This window comes from Octopus sinensis, linkage group LG25, assembly GCF_006345805.1.
Source record: "Octopus sinensis linkage group LG25, ASM634580v1, whole genome shotgun sequence".
Classification (NCBI taxonomy): domain Eukaryota; kingdom Metazoa; phylum Mollusca; class Cephalopoda; order Octopoda; family Octopodidae; genus Octopus; species Octopus sinensis.
Window position 1 is genome coordinate 21,760,035 of NC_043021.1, and position 15,125 is coordinate 21,775,159.

Consider the following 15,125-nt stretch of genomic DNA (forward strand, 5'->3'; position numbering starts at 1 on the left):
CATTCTGAGTTCAAATCCTGTCAAGTTCAATTTTACTTTCATTCTTATGGGGTTAATAAACAAAGTGTCAGTTTATGACAATTGATTAGTGGAATCGTTAGAGCATCGGACAGAATGTCTTGTGACACTTGTATCAGCTCTTGGCATTCTGCCATGGTTTACTTGAAGTGATTGACTTATTCCTCTCACCATTTCTTTTTTTAACACAAGCACCTGGTACCTTGGATGTTTTGATGCCCTTTAGCTGATCCCTCTCTGTTGAAAGCATAAAGGGCCTGATCTTCAGTTTGAAGATACTTTCTTCCTTCCTTATTAACAATCTTGAAGGCCCTATAAAGGAGTCAAGAGTGTTGGCCTGACCCTCGAACAAATGATTAAAAAAAACAAAAACAAAGACATACTTTGTCTTGTGAGTTACTTGGTGACCTCACTTGTGCAAGAGTCCTGAAAAAAGCACTCAATACACTTTGTAAAGTGCTTGGTGTGTTTGTATTAGGAAGGGCGTCCAGTCATTGGGACTGTGCCAAAATAAGCATTAGAGCTTGACATGTTATATCCTGTTGTCTTGTTGGATCCTGTCGACCCTTCTAACCCATTTAAAATCTGTCTCTGTCAAACTCTCAACTTTGATAGTTTGAAATATTTTCAAGAGAAAGTTTACGATTCTGGTTGTGGATAAAGGAGACTGTGGGAACAAATTTGGCAATTTTTGGCAAAATATGTACCCTTTTCCCAAGTTATAACAAAAAGTTAGTGAAATATTTTAAATGTTTACAGTTGGATAGATAGACAAATAGAACGAAATAATTTGATAAAAAAATGTGAATTTTTAATTATTTTCTGAGATTTTACAAGACCAACAAAAACAGAACAGATGTTAAATGGCAATGATGATGACGATGATGTCGATGATGATGCTGATGGGCAATGGACAATGTTAAGTCTAGATACACACTGTTTGAGTGCAAGGCTGTCTGACAGGTATACCTATTTCTTTATTACCCACAAGGGGCTAAACACAGAGGGGACAAACAAGGACAGACATAGGTATTAAGTTGATTACATCGACCCCAGTGTGTAACTGGTACTTAATTTATCGACCCCCAACGGATGAAAGGCAAAGTCGACCTCGGCGGAATTTGAACTCACAACGTAACGGCAGACGAAATACCTATTTCTTTATTACCCACAAGGGGCTAAACATAGTGGAGACAAGCAAAGACAGACATAGGTATTAAGTCGATTACATCGACCCCAGTGTGTAACTGGTACTTAATTTATCGACCCCGAAAGGATGAAAGACAAAGTTGACCTCGGCAGAATTTGAACTCACAACGTAATGGCAGACGAAATACCGCTAAGCATTTCGCCCGGCGTGCTAACGTTTCTGCCAGCTCACCACCTGGTATACCTGTCATCTGACAGGTAGGTATACCTGTAACATCTAATCCAGAACTGAACTGTCTCCTCTGTTAGCCAAGACAGACCAAGGGCTACTTAGGCAACAACAACAGCAGCAACAACAACAACTACTACTATTTGCTGCCGCCACCTCTAATACTACTACCATGACCACTGCCGCTACTACTGTGAATCTTCCGCGATGTGTAAGTGTATAAAGTGCATAGAGGACAAAGACGGAAAAAGCGGTAGGGGGGGAGGAAAAAAAGAATGATGCCGTAACACTGCATTTTTCTACTCTCTAACCAAAGTGTCTCGACTTCCATTTTCGATTTTCTTACTCAGAAAATGTCAATGGCCGACCATGTCATTAAATTCTGTAAGAGTTACCACAACTGTTGGTATCGCTCTCTTTATCTCATGCAAAAGCAACAACAACAACAACTACAACAACAACAACGACAACAACAACCAAACAATGACATTAATAATAATAATAATAATAATAATAATAACAATGGTAATAATAGTAGCAATAATAATAATAATAATAATGATAATAATAATGATAATGATGATAATGATGATGATAGTAATAATGAGAGCAGCAGTGATGATGATGATGGTGGTGGCGCTAGTGGTGTCGGTAATCGTGAATGATAATAATGGTAATAATGGTGGAAATGATTCTATAAAGATTTGTAGATTCTCGTCTCAGTTTCTTAGTGGAATCCTTATTCAAGCTTTAATTAGATTTAGTGTGTATATATACTTACATAGATATTATATATACATATATATATATATATATATATATACACACACACACACACACACACACTCGCACACAAGCACATATATATACATATACACACGCACACATATACGTATTTATATGTATGCATATACTTATGTAATACTATTTGATATATATATATATATATATATATATATATATATATATATATATATATATATATACAGGCACACACATATATACTCATATACATACACACACACATGTATATATGCAAAACATATATACACAAGTATATATGTGTAAATATATATAATATATATATATATTATATATATATATATACATATAGATGCATATATACATACGTATATGTACCTACTTACATCTATACGTATATATATATATATATATATGTATATATATGTATATATGTATATATATGTATATATATATATGTATATATATATGTATATATATATATTATATATATATGTATATATATATATGTATATATATATATGTATATATATATATGTATATATATATATGTATATATATATATGTATATATATATATGTATATATGTATATATATATACCCACACACACACACATATACAATGTCACACACACATACACATGTATGTGTGTGAGTCTTTGATTTGATCGGCAGATCAAACATCAATAAACTACAATTGTTCAGAACACGTTGCAGTCTGTTATATTATTACCGTTGTTGTTATTAAGAAAAGATTATCATCGTCATCATCATCATCATCATCATCATCATCAGTACCCAATAAGTGTAGCAGTCTTGAGAGTTGTCTAATATTGTCTAATATGCGAAACTTCAAACTGGCGTCAAAATATTGGTCAGAAAGAAGAGGACAACGATGCGTAAATGTGATTTTGTGTGAAGCAGGGTTGCGAGGATAGAAGTGGTAGAGATTGAAACAACGAGCGGGAGCTGTTCCAAGTTCAAATAGCACAATGTCTCATTTTTCCTTTCTTTCCTCTCTGGGCTTTTGATTTAGCAATTACCTCTGATCTTTTTTGTTCTACTCATGGCCATCCTGTCTTAATCAGGTTTGGCTGTGTGGTTAAGAAGTCTGCTTTTCTACCATGTGGCTTTGGATTCAGTTCCGCTGCATGCATTCAAAATCCTTGTCCAGTATCGGAACAATCCCAAAATCTAATCAATTCATGCCAGTCACGAGGCCAAACATCCCTGAAATTTTCATCCAAATTCATCCTGCAGTTCTTGAGATATCTTGCCCATGGACAAACAAACAAACAAATGTCATTGAAAACAATACCCTTCACTAGGGCAGAGGTAATAATAATAATAACAATGGTTTCACATTTTTGTACCCCTACTATAACAGTTTTAGTCTTGTTGAAACCTACTCTTTCAACAAAACTGAAACTATTATTGTAGGGGCACAAAATATAGAGGGAGATGACATCATGGTTTTGAGGTCACAAATCATCATCATCATCATCGTTTAACGTCTGTTTTCCATGCTAGCATGAGTTGGATGGTTCGACCAGGGTCTGGGAAGCCAGGAGGCTGCACTAGGCTCCAGTCCTTGGGCAAGTATCTTCTTCCATAGCTCAGTCAGATCAACCCCAGTTCATGACTGGTATTTATTGTACTGAGTGTAGAGCAAATGGATGTCAGAGAGGACAAACAAGGACAGACAAACGGATTAAGTTGATTATATGGACCCCAGTGCGTAACTGGTACTTATTTAATCGACCCCGAAAGGATGAAAGGCAAAGTCGACTTCGGCGGAATTTGAACTCAGAATATAACGGCACATGAAATACTGCCAATCATTTTACCTGGTGTGTTAACGATTCTGCCAGCTCACTGTCACAATATCGAAACATTTCTCATGGCATGAGCATGAAATTTACAGAAGCTTACCTTTTTTTTATACTTTCCGTGAATTTTTCATAGTTTCAGCTAATAAATATTATAAGTATTAAGGCAACTAGCTGGCAGAATCGTTAGCAACATTTCATCTGTTGCTATGTTCTGAGTTCAAATTTTGCCTTTCATCCTTTTGTGGTCTACGAATTAAGTGTCAGTGAAACACTGGGGTCGATGTAATCGACTAGTCCCCTCCCCCAAAATTTCAGGCCTTGTGCCTTTAGTAGAAAGGATTATTATTATTATTGTGTGAGAGAGCAGTCCATGCCATCAAAGTGACACTGGGGTACAAATATACGAAGCCCAGTATACCCATCATGACTACCCGTCTGATAAGGGTACACCAGGCACATGCATCACAACCATATGCGTGTGACATGGTGATCTCATATCAAGATAAACAGCACATGACCTTGCAGGTGGAGCCCAGTTAGACTTTTCTTCAGATCGAGTAACCCATCCCGCTCAAAAGGTCCCTGAATAAGGGTTGTTTAAGTATGTTGAACGAAACACCCATGTTTCCAGAGGTGAATTATTCAAACCCCAAAGAATTCCTTTCAACACATGGCTATGATGCTCCCCAACTACTACTGCTCGTGATCAGAGATGCACATATCGTCTGCCACTAAGGGACATGCTCAACTGGTTAAGGTCAAACAACTGACAAGCAAATCTGTGGTATTGAGCAGAATATTTGCTGTAGCCCATCTTTTATACCAAGACAAAACAATGTACATGATAACACTTGCAATCAGTTAAGATCAGAAGCCATGAGAGCCACTGCTTGGTACTGCATCAGGGCATTTATTATTATTATTATTATTATTATTATTATTATTATTATCATCAACATTTTTATTGCTGCTTTAATTTATTGTTATACCAATAGGTTTATACATAAAATAAAGTCAAAAGCAGTTAGAGAAAATCTGTTGGCAAATGCATGCATGTGTGTATACATATATGTATATATATATATATATATATCAGTGTGTATGTGTGTATATACACAGACACTCATACGCACTCACAAGTATACACACACACAAACATGCAAATGTATACGAATGTATCAAAATAACAATTTTAAAATTAAATATCAAAATTGTATTAATTTTAGCCTGCAGTTATTATATAAAGCTACCGAAGCAGTTATGTTAATAGCAGTATATATATATATATATATATATATATATATATATATATCTGTGTGTGTGTGTGTGTGTTTGTATGTATATCTGTCTATCTATCAATCTACCTATCTCTCTCTGAATATATATATATATATATATATATTTATATTTGTATGCTTCTATAAGTGTGTATGTATGAGAGAGAGTGAGAGTATGTGGGTGTGTGTGTGTGTGTCTTTTATTAGTTGTATATATATATTGTGTGTATGCATACATATGCATGTTTGAGTATATACATATATGTGTGTGCGTGAGTGTATGTGTGTGTTTATATTTGTATATTTATATATATATATAGTTATATATCATATATGTATATTTATATATATATATGTGTGTGTGTCTCTCTCTCCCTCTTTCTGTCTGTCTGTCTCTCTCCTCTCTATATATATATATATATATAATATTTGTATGTGTGTGTGTGTTTATATTTGTATATATATATATATATATATATATAATATATATATATATATATATATCATATATATGTATATTTGTGTGTGTGTGTATGTATACACATACAAGCAATAAAAAAAAAATTTTTCTGATCCTTAAGCTATTAGAAGAGAAAATCAAAGAATGTTTTGAAAGAAATAAAGAAAGCGGGGGAGGGGAGAGGTGTTAGGGAATTTTAACAAAGGAAAGACAGGAAGAGCTTGCGAATTGTTGTGAGTTCAAGGAAAATTGTAAAGCAAGCGTTCACCTCGGAAATAAAGTAATTCGGGAGAAATAATTAGGAAACGAGGTTGGAGAAAAACATGAAAAATATTTAATTTCACCTTTTAAAGTGTAATTTAAATTCTGCTGTTTATGTACAATGTGCGTGTGTGTAATTGTGTGTGTGTGCATGTGCATATGAATGTGTATATATATATATGTGTTTGTGTGTGTGTGTGTGTGTGTGTGTGTGTATGTATGTGTGTATATGTATGCATATACATCTGTATATATGTAGATGTATATTAGTACATGTGAATGTAAACATACATATTCATATACACATGTCTCTGTGTATATATATATATATGCATATATATATATCTATTTTATATATATATATATATATATTATATATATATATATGCATACGTAGAATTGTGCATGTGTGTGTATATATATATATATGCATACGTAGATTTGTGCATGTGTGTATATATGTCTATTTGCCTATGTATGTGTACGCATGGTTATACATATATACGTACATACATACATGCACAGAGGTTGATGGATAGATATATAGATAGACAGGGAGCTTGCTAGGTAGATAGATACATATATATTGGAGTCATTCAATATTTTTCTCTGAAATGCAAATTGTAAGAAAATACTGAATAACTCTCTGTTATTCTCTCTCTGTTTAGTAGTAAATTCTTTTGAATTGTTCATTTTCTAGTCAAACAATTCTCTACATTATCTCTGTGTGTGTGTGAGTGCAAATATATATATATATATATATATATTTTTCTAGTTTCAGCTCAGAGCTGCGGCCATACTGATGCACCGCCGCTTAGTAATGGAATGCTTACAGCACCAAGGTTTCCCAAGCGGTCACCCATCTAAGTACTAACTAGGCTCGATGTTGCTTAACTTCGGTGACCGGACAAGAACTGGTGCTTTCAACATGATATGGCCGTAAGCCATATATATTTGATAATTATAAGACATAATTATAACAAGGGATTGGCTATAAGCCTCTCTGCGCACAGGGAAAATAGATGCCAAAAGACACTCTTACCACCTTAAAATCCCCGAGAATAGCACACTGGGTTGTAGGTGAGCAAAAGAAAGATAATGAATTAAACTTTAGTTACATATATATGTATATATATATATGTGTGTGTGTGTGTGTGTGTGTTTGTATATATATATCTAGATATATGTTGAGGTTATAAGAGATAATGGTGTCATTGAGACCCAAAGGTTTCAGGTAATGCTGAATAAGTGCTATAGACAGACCATAGTTAAGTTCCAAATTCGGTAATAGTGCGAATAAAGGGTTCAATGTTGGTTCTATGTCAGCATGTGCATATATGAATTATTTGTGTAACGAGATAAAAAAACCAAGGCTGAATAGATATAAGACAAGCTGGTAGAATTATTAGTTCATTAGGCAAAATGTTTTTTACAGCATTTCTACCATCTTTATGATCTGAGATCAAATTCTGCTGAGGGGCAACTTTGCCTGGGTTGACAAAATAAGCACCAGTTGATTATTGGGGTTCAATGGAATCACATTACCCCTTCCCAGAAATCTGGTGGCCCTGAACCAGGCTTTGAAATTAATATAGTATATATTCTTTTACTCTTTTACTTGTTTCAGTTATTTGACTGCGGCCACGCTGGAGCACCGCCTTTAGTCGAGCAAATTGACCCCGGGACTTATTCTTTGGAAGCCCAGTACTTATTCTATCAGTCTCTTTTGCCGAACCGCTAAGTGACGGGGATGTAAACACACCAGCATCGGTTGTCAAGCAATGCTAGGCGGACAAACACAGACACACAAACACACACACGCATACATATATATATATACATATATACGACAGGCTTCTTTCAGTTTCCATCTACCAAATCCACTCACAAGGCTATAGTAGAAGACACTTACCCAAGATGCCACGCAGTGGGACTAAACCCGGAACCATGTGGTTGGTTAGCAAGCTACTTACCATACAGCCACTCCTGCGCCTATATGTATATGCTATATTTTTTTCTTTCTCAGTCTTCTCTTCTTTGGACTTTTTCTAAATTTCTGATGAAGAGCTCCGCTCGAAACATGAAATCCTCTTTCTTTTTTTTCCATTCCTGAGCGTCCAATAACACTGCACTTATACCATGTCCTTGTATTGTTGCTTTTTCTTGCTTGTTCACGTTTGGATTGACTATATATATATATATATATATATATACTGTTGTGTCTGGGGAGAGTCATTTCTTTCAGTGCCTTATTATTTAACACACTCACCGGTAAAATTTCCACTTATTTCTTATTTTTATTTTCTAAACTTTTCGTTGCGTCTTGCAACAAAAATAAGGCACTAAAAGAGAATGACTCTCCCCAGACACAACAGAATATGCTTCAACACACGAACTCAAATAAAGAATCTTGCAAACCAAATCCGAAAACGAAATATATATATATTTTCATTTAGAGATAGCTGGCCCCTTCATCCTACCATATAAAAGAATTTTAATTTGAATACTTACTACTTTATAACTTGTAATTAAGTATTTAAATTAAAATTCTTTTATATGGTGGGATGAAGGGGCCAACTATCTCTAAATGAAAATATATATTTCTTCATTGAGAATAATTTGAACCCCTGTTATGCCGGAATTTTTATCCCTAAAAAATAAAATTAAAGGCGCAGGAGTAGCTGTGTGGTAAGTAGCTTGCTAACCAACCACATGGTTCCGGGTTCAGTCCCACTGCGTGGCATCTTGGGCAAGTGTCTTCTGCTATAGCCTTGGGCCGACCAAAGCCTTGTGAGTGGATTTGGTAGACGGAAACTGAAAGAAGCCTGTCGTATATATGCATGTGTGTGTATATGTTTGTGTGTCTGTGTTTGTCACTCTAGCATTGCTTGACAACCGATGCTGGTGTATTTACGTCCCTGTCACTTAGTTGTTCGGCAAAAGAGACCGATAGAATTAGTATCGGGCTTACAAAGAATAAGTCCCGGGGTCGATTTGCTCGACTAAAAAAAGGCGGTGCTCCAGCATGGCCGCAGTCAAATGACTGAAACAAGTAAAAGAGTAAAGAGTATATATATATATATAAATGCTGCTCCTGCCTTCTCTCATGATAGTAGAAACATCCATAGGCTTCAATTGACAAGGAGTCGGCATATGCTAGACATTTTATTGTACATTAATCCTCCTCTTTCTACCCTCATAAGATGACTGCACTGACCATTTAGCCTGTCAGCTTCTTTGCTATTACACACAAACACATATCTGTGTGTGTGTCTGTGTGTCCTCTGAGGTTCAGATGTATGTGTGTCTTATGTTTTGTTACATAATTTTAATAACGTTAAACAAGTTGCTGTTTTTATGGTCTCCTGAAGACTGTTCCATCTTCTTATTATCTCGGTCGAAGCTGACATCAATGGTCTTCAACCTCCAAAGGTTTAACATATGCAGGATGGTTTTTCAACATCCATAAAACATACATTTCGAGCACTTGTAAGATGATTCTTCCAATGTAATCGGCCTTCTTCTTGAGTGTAAGACATAGTCTATAATCACAGATATATATATATATATATATATATACACACATATATACATACATGTGTGTATAATATATATATAGTATATATATATACACATTATACATACATATAGATATATATATACATATAAATATAATATATATATATATAAATATATATATATAATATAAATATATAAATATATATACACACACTATATATATATATATAAATATAAATATATATATATATACACATATACATACATATATATATATATACATAATACATATAAATATATATATATAGGTATATATATAAATATAATATATATATATATATATATATATATATATATATATATATACACACACACACACATGTTTGTGTATGTATTTATATATGTATATGTATGTATATATGTATTTTCATCTATATATATGTATATATATATGAATTGTGTGTCAGAGGAATTCGGTTCATTTATGTTTGTCTTGACACTCTGTCATCAGAAGTGTGAAAAGAGGTCAGATTTATTCAAATTTCGGAGACAATAAACAGATGTTGAAAAGGATGGACAGAACTGCAAATTCATAAATAAACAAATAAACAAAGAAAGGGAAAAATAAATAAATAAATAAATATATATACATAACTGGAGGCGCAATGGCCCAGTGGTCAGGGCAGTGGACTTGCGGTCGGAGGATCGCGGTTTCGATTCCCAGACCGGGCGTTGTGTGAGTTTATTGAGCGAAAACACCTAAAAAGCTCCACGAGGCTCCGGCAGGGGATGGTGGTGATCCCTGCTGTACTCTTTCACCACTCTAAAGGCGGTGCTCCAGCATGGCCGCAGTCAAATGACTGAAACAAGTACAAAAAAAAAAAAAAAAAAACTCTTTTACTTGTTTCAGTCATTGCCTGTGGCCATGTTGGAGCACCACCTTTAGTTGAGCAAATTGACCCCAGGACTTACTCTGGTCTTCAAACATTGCAGGAGTTTACAGAAAATTCCTCTGTCTAATTAGATGTTAGATAAGGCGGCGAGCTGGCAGAAACGTTAGCACGCCGGGCGAAATGCGTAGCCGTATTTCGTCTGCCGTTACATTCTGAGTTCAAATTGTGCCGAAGTCGACTTTGCCTTTCATCCTTTCGGAGTCGATTAAATAAGTACCACTTATGCACTGGGGTCGATATAATCGACTTATCCGTTTGTCTGTCCTTGTTTGTCCTCTCGTTTTAGCCCCTGTGGGGGTAAAAAAATAGGTTATTTCATCTGCCGTACGTTCTGAGTTCAAATTCCACCAAGGTCGACTTTGCCTTTCATCCTTTCGGGGTCAATAAATTAAGTACCAGTTACGCACTGGGTTCAATGTATTCGACTTAGTCCCTTTGTCTGTCCTTGTTTGTCCCTTCTATGTTTAGCCCCATGTGGGCAATAAAGAAATAAGAAACGTTAGCATGCCGGGCGAAATGCGTAGCCGTATTTTGTCTGCCGTTACATTCTGAGTTCAAATTCCGCCGAGGTCGACTTTGCCTTTCATCCTTTCGGGGTCGATTAAATAAGTACCAGTTACGCACTGGGGTCGATTTATTCGACTTAATCCGTTTGTCTGTCCTTGTTTGTCTCCTCTGTGTTTAGCCCCTTGTGGGTAGTAAAGAAATAGGTATTTCGTCTGCCGTTACGTTCTGAATTCAAATTCCGCCGAAGTCGACTTTGCCTTTCATCCTTTCGGGGTCAATAAATTAAGTACCAGTTACGCACTGGGTTCAATGTATTCGACTTAGTCCCTTTGTCTGTCCTTGTTTGTCCCTTCTATGTTTAGCCCCATGTGGGCAATAAAGAAATAAGAAACGTTAGCATGCCGGGCGAAATGCGTAGCCGTATTTTGTCTGCCGTTACGTTCTGAGTTCAAATTCCGCCGAGGTCGACTTTGCCTTTCATCCTTTCGGGGTCGATTAAATAAGTACCAGTTACGCACTGGGGTCGATCTAATCGACTTAATCCGTTTGTCTGTCCTTGTTTGTCCCCTCTATGTTTAGCCCCTTGTGGCTAGTAAAGAAATAGATGTTAGAATGAAACAACGGCACAGAGCAAAAATGGGGCAGTTTTGCAAATTAAGGAACTTGTAAACTGCATCAGATTTAATGTGGTATTTCAGCTGGCATAGAGCAATGACCATTTTAGCTGGCAAATCAAATCCACACTGATCTCACACACACACACACACACGCGCGCGCACACACGTGCACACTCACATACACACTCGCTGTCGTTTCAGTTCACTAATAGTACATGTGTACATAATTTCATTTATCTTTACACGTACTCATTTTCTGGCACCTTCAGGCAAGCATAATGGTTTTACTTCACTAGAAAATGTAAAGTGTTGTTGGCATCTATGTACTTTTGAAAACACTTGCAGATCAATTAGTGCTTTTTCACACCTTAATTCACAGGTCAGCGGAAGTGATTCGTTTGACACCTGCATCACATGTAGACTGATCACTGATTTGCTTAATGACAATTTACAGAGGAAGATTTTAAGCCAACTGTTTTTCATTTATTTCTCTACTTAGGTGATTGTGATTACAAAAAGACTTTGCCAGTATATTACACTTGTAGTACGAATGTGACAATTCTTTTCACTTTGACAAAATGGGATAATAATATCCTACTCCTTTCAGCAGATATTGTTGATGCTGGCTGTCTGTTGGATGGTGAGTAAGGCAGTTGGCATCGCTCTGCCATCTGGCTGCCTCTCTTGGCCTCCATGCCAAGTACCAAATGGTGTACAAAAATGCAACGAGCATGGTCTATCGATGTTGGTTGTCTGTCAATAGGTTGACATTGACTGCCCTGTCCAGGAGCAAAACACCTTTGGATGGTGAGTGAGCCAGTTCTCATCGCTCTGCCATCTGGCTGCCTCTCTTGGCCTCCATGCCAAATACCAAACGGTGAAGAAAAATGCAACGAGCATGGTCTATCGATGTTGGCTGTCTGTCAGTAGGTTGACATTGACTGCCCTGTCCAGGAGCAAAATACCTTTGGGTGGTGAGTGAGCCAGTTCTCATCGCTGGCCATCTGGCTGCCTCTCTTGGCCTCCATGCCAAGTACCAAATGGTGTACAAAAATGCAACGAGCATGGTTTACAATGAAGCTGTTCTGCAGCTCACTGGTTTGTTGATATCCAACCATTGTTTGATGGCACAGATCCTCCACTTGTTCACAATAACCTTCTGCGTGGGCAGAAAGATTTGCTTCTGTGAGATTTTAGTTGGTTGTGAAAACATCTTGGTGCTTGTGGATTTGAATATACATGTATATATAATAGGTAGGGGACTCTGAAAGGGATCTCAGGGACTAACATCCCTGCCTTCTTGAGCTAGTTTTCCACAACATTTCTTAAAAATCGTGGTTGAAGCCTTGGTCTCCATTGTAGACATAATTGGAAGCACTCCGTCAGTTACAACGATGAGGGTTCCGGTTGATCCGATCAACGGAACAGCCTGCTCGTGAAATTAACGTGTAAGTGGCTGAGCACTCCACAGACACGTGTACCCTTAACATAGTTCTCGGGGAAGATTCAGCGTGACACAGAGAGTGACAAGGCTGGCCCTTTGAAATACAGGTACAACAGAAACAGGAAGTAAGAGTGAGAGAAAGTTGTGGTGAAAGAGTACAGCAGGGATCACCACCATCCCCTGCCAGAGCCTCGTGGAGCTTTTAGGTGTTTTCGCTCAATAAACACTCACAACGCCCGGTCTGGGAATCGAAACCGCGATCCTACGACCGCGAGTCCGCTGCCCTAACCACTGGGTCATTGCGCCTCCACAGACATAATTAGGATGCTATGGTGATCTGACTGATGAGCTAGCTTTCTTTATTTGCATCTATTTGTGATTATACAATTGTTTTGCATAATGCTGAGCAGAGATATTGATGCAGGCATGTAGGTGTAATTCTTTGCTTATTGAAAATGAAATGACATGAAGAAGTTTATGAAACAGCTGTAATCATATGGAAGTTATACCCGAAAATAGTCCTATCTTGACCTCTCACACATTCTGACTTTATGCTTTATTTATATATTTATAATAGTTAGTTAGTTAGTTAGTTAGTTAATTTTTTGGCTCAAAAAGCAAAAAGCAAGGCCATGTAGGGGGACATGGAGTTATGTACAGGGTGGTGTTCATGTAAAGAGTTCAGGCCACTTGCGGTCAAGGGAGACTTTAAACCGAGCGGTCGTCGGCATCTTCACTATCTTGTCCGTTAGCTTATTCCACGGATCCGCAACCCGGACGGAGAAAGCCCCTCTCCTTCGATTGAGATGAAATCGTCGCAGATAGAGCTTTTCGGAATGACCCCGCAGCCAACGCTCTGGAGCAGGAGTGAAGAACAGCTCTTTCGAGAGGTTACACTTTCCGCTTATGATGTTGTGAGCAAGAATGAGATCACCACGGCGTCGTCGTTTTTCTAGAGAATAAAGGTCGAGCGTCTTCAGCCTTTCTTCATAAGACAAATGCTTGAGACCAAGAACCATGTGGGTAGCCAGCTTCTGGACTCTTTCGAGATGCTGTATGTCTTTGAGGAGATAAGGAGAAGAGGCTTGGGTGCATGTGTGGCTGTGTGGTAAGAAGCTTGTTTTCTAACCATGTGGTTCTGGATTCAGTCCCACTGTGTGGTCGTACGCTGACCAACACCTTGTTAGTAGATTTGGTAGACTGAAACTGAAAGAAGCTCCTTGTATATAGACATATCCGTGTGTGTATGTGTGCGTGTGTGCCTTTGTGTTGGTGTTTGTCCCCCATCACTGCTTGACAACCAGTGTTGGTGTATTTGTACTCCTGCAACTTAGTGGTTCAGCAAAAGAGACCTATAAAGTAAGTACCATACTTAAAAAAAAAAAAAATTACCAGGGCAGGAGTGACTGTGTGGTAAGTAGCTTGTTTACCAACCACATGGTTCCGGGTTCAGTCCCATTGCGTGGCATCTTGGGCAGGTGTCTTCTGTTATAGCCCCGGGCCGACCAAAGCCTTGTGAGTGGATCTGGTAGATGGAAATTGAAAGAAGCCCGTCGTATATATGTAGTGGCGGTTTTTTTGACTATTTATTAAATTTTATGTATTGATTAAGTCTTTCCTTGTTTGTTTTGCAAAATAGTGGTTTTGTCTCAAATAATATTTTATATATATATATATATATATGCGTGTGTGTGTTTGTGTGTCTGTGTTTGTCCCCCTAGCATTGCTTCACAACCGATGCTGGTGTGTTTATGTTCCCGTTACTTAGCAGTTCGGCAAAAGAGACCGATAGTATTACAAAAGAATAAGTCCCGGGGTCGAGTTGCTCGATTAAAGGCGGTGCTCCAGCATGGCCACAGTCAAATGACTGAAACAAGTAAAAGAGGGTTGATTCATTCAACTAAAATTTCTTCAAAGCGCTGCTCCAGCATGACCACAGTCTAATGACTGAAGCAAGTAAAGGAGTAAAAGTTATGTGCCTCCAATGAGCTGCTGTTTGTTATTCTAAGAACTGGCGGATATAATATCTCACTTGGCGGCAAGTTTGGTGATAGAAAAAGCATCTGACCATAGAAAAGCTCTACCTCAACAAAGTTC

At 37.3% G+C, this 15,125-nt stretch overlaps 1 protein-coding gene and 1 non-coding gene across 2 annotated transcripts in view; one reads left to right on the forward strand and one right to left on the reverse strand.

The window, feature by feature from the left end:
• LOC115224531 overlaps positions 1–15,125 on the forward strand; it is a 485,382-nt gene that overhangs the window by 166,467 nt on the left and 303,790 nt on the right. The gene's annotated exons all lie outside the window — the stretch shown is intronic.
• LOC115224587 lies at positions 6,815–6,933 on the reverse strand. The gene has a single exon (XR_003882868.1). It is a non-coding gene; the product is annotated as a 5S ribosomal RNA (ribosomal RNA).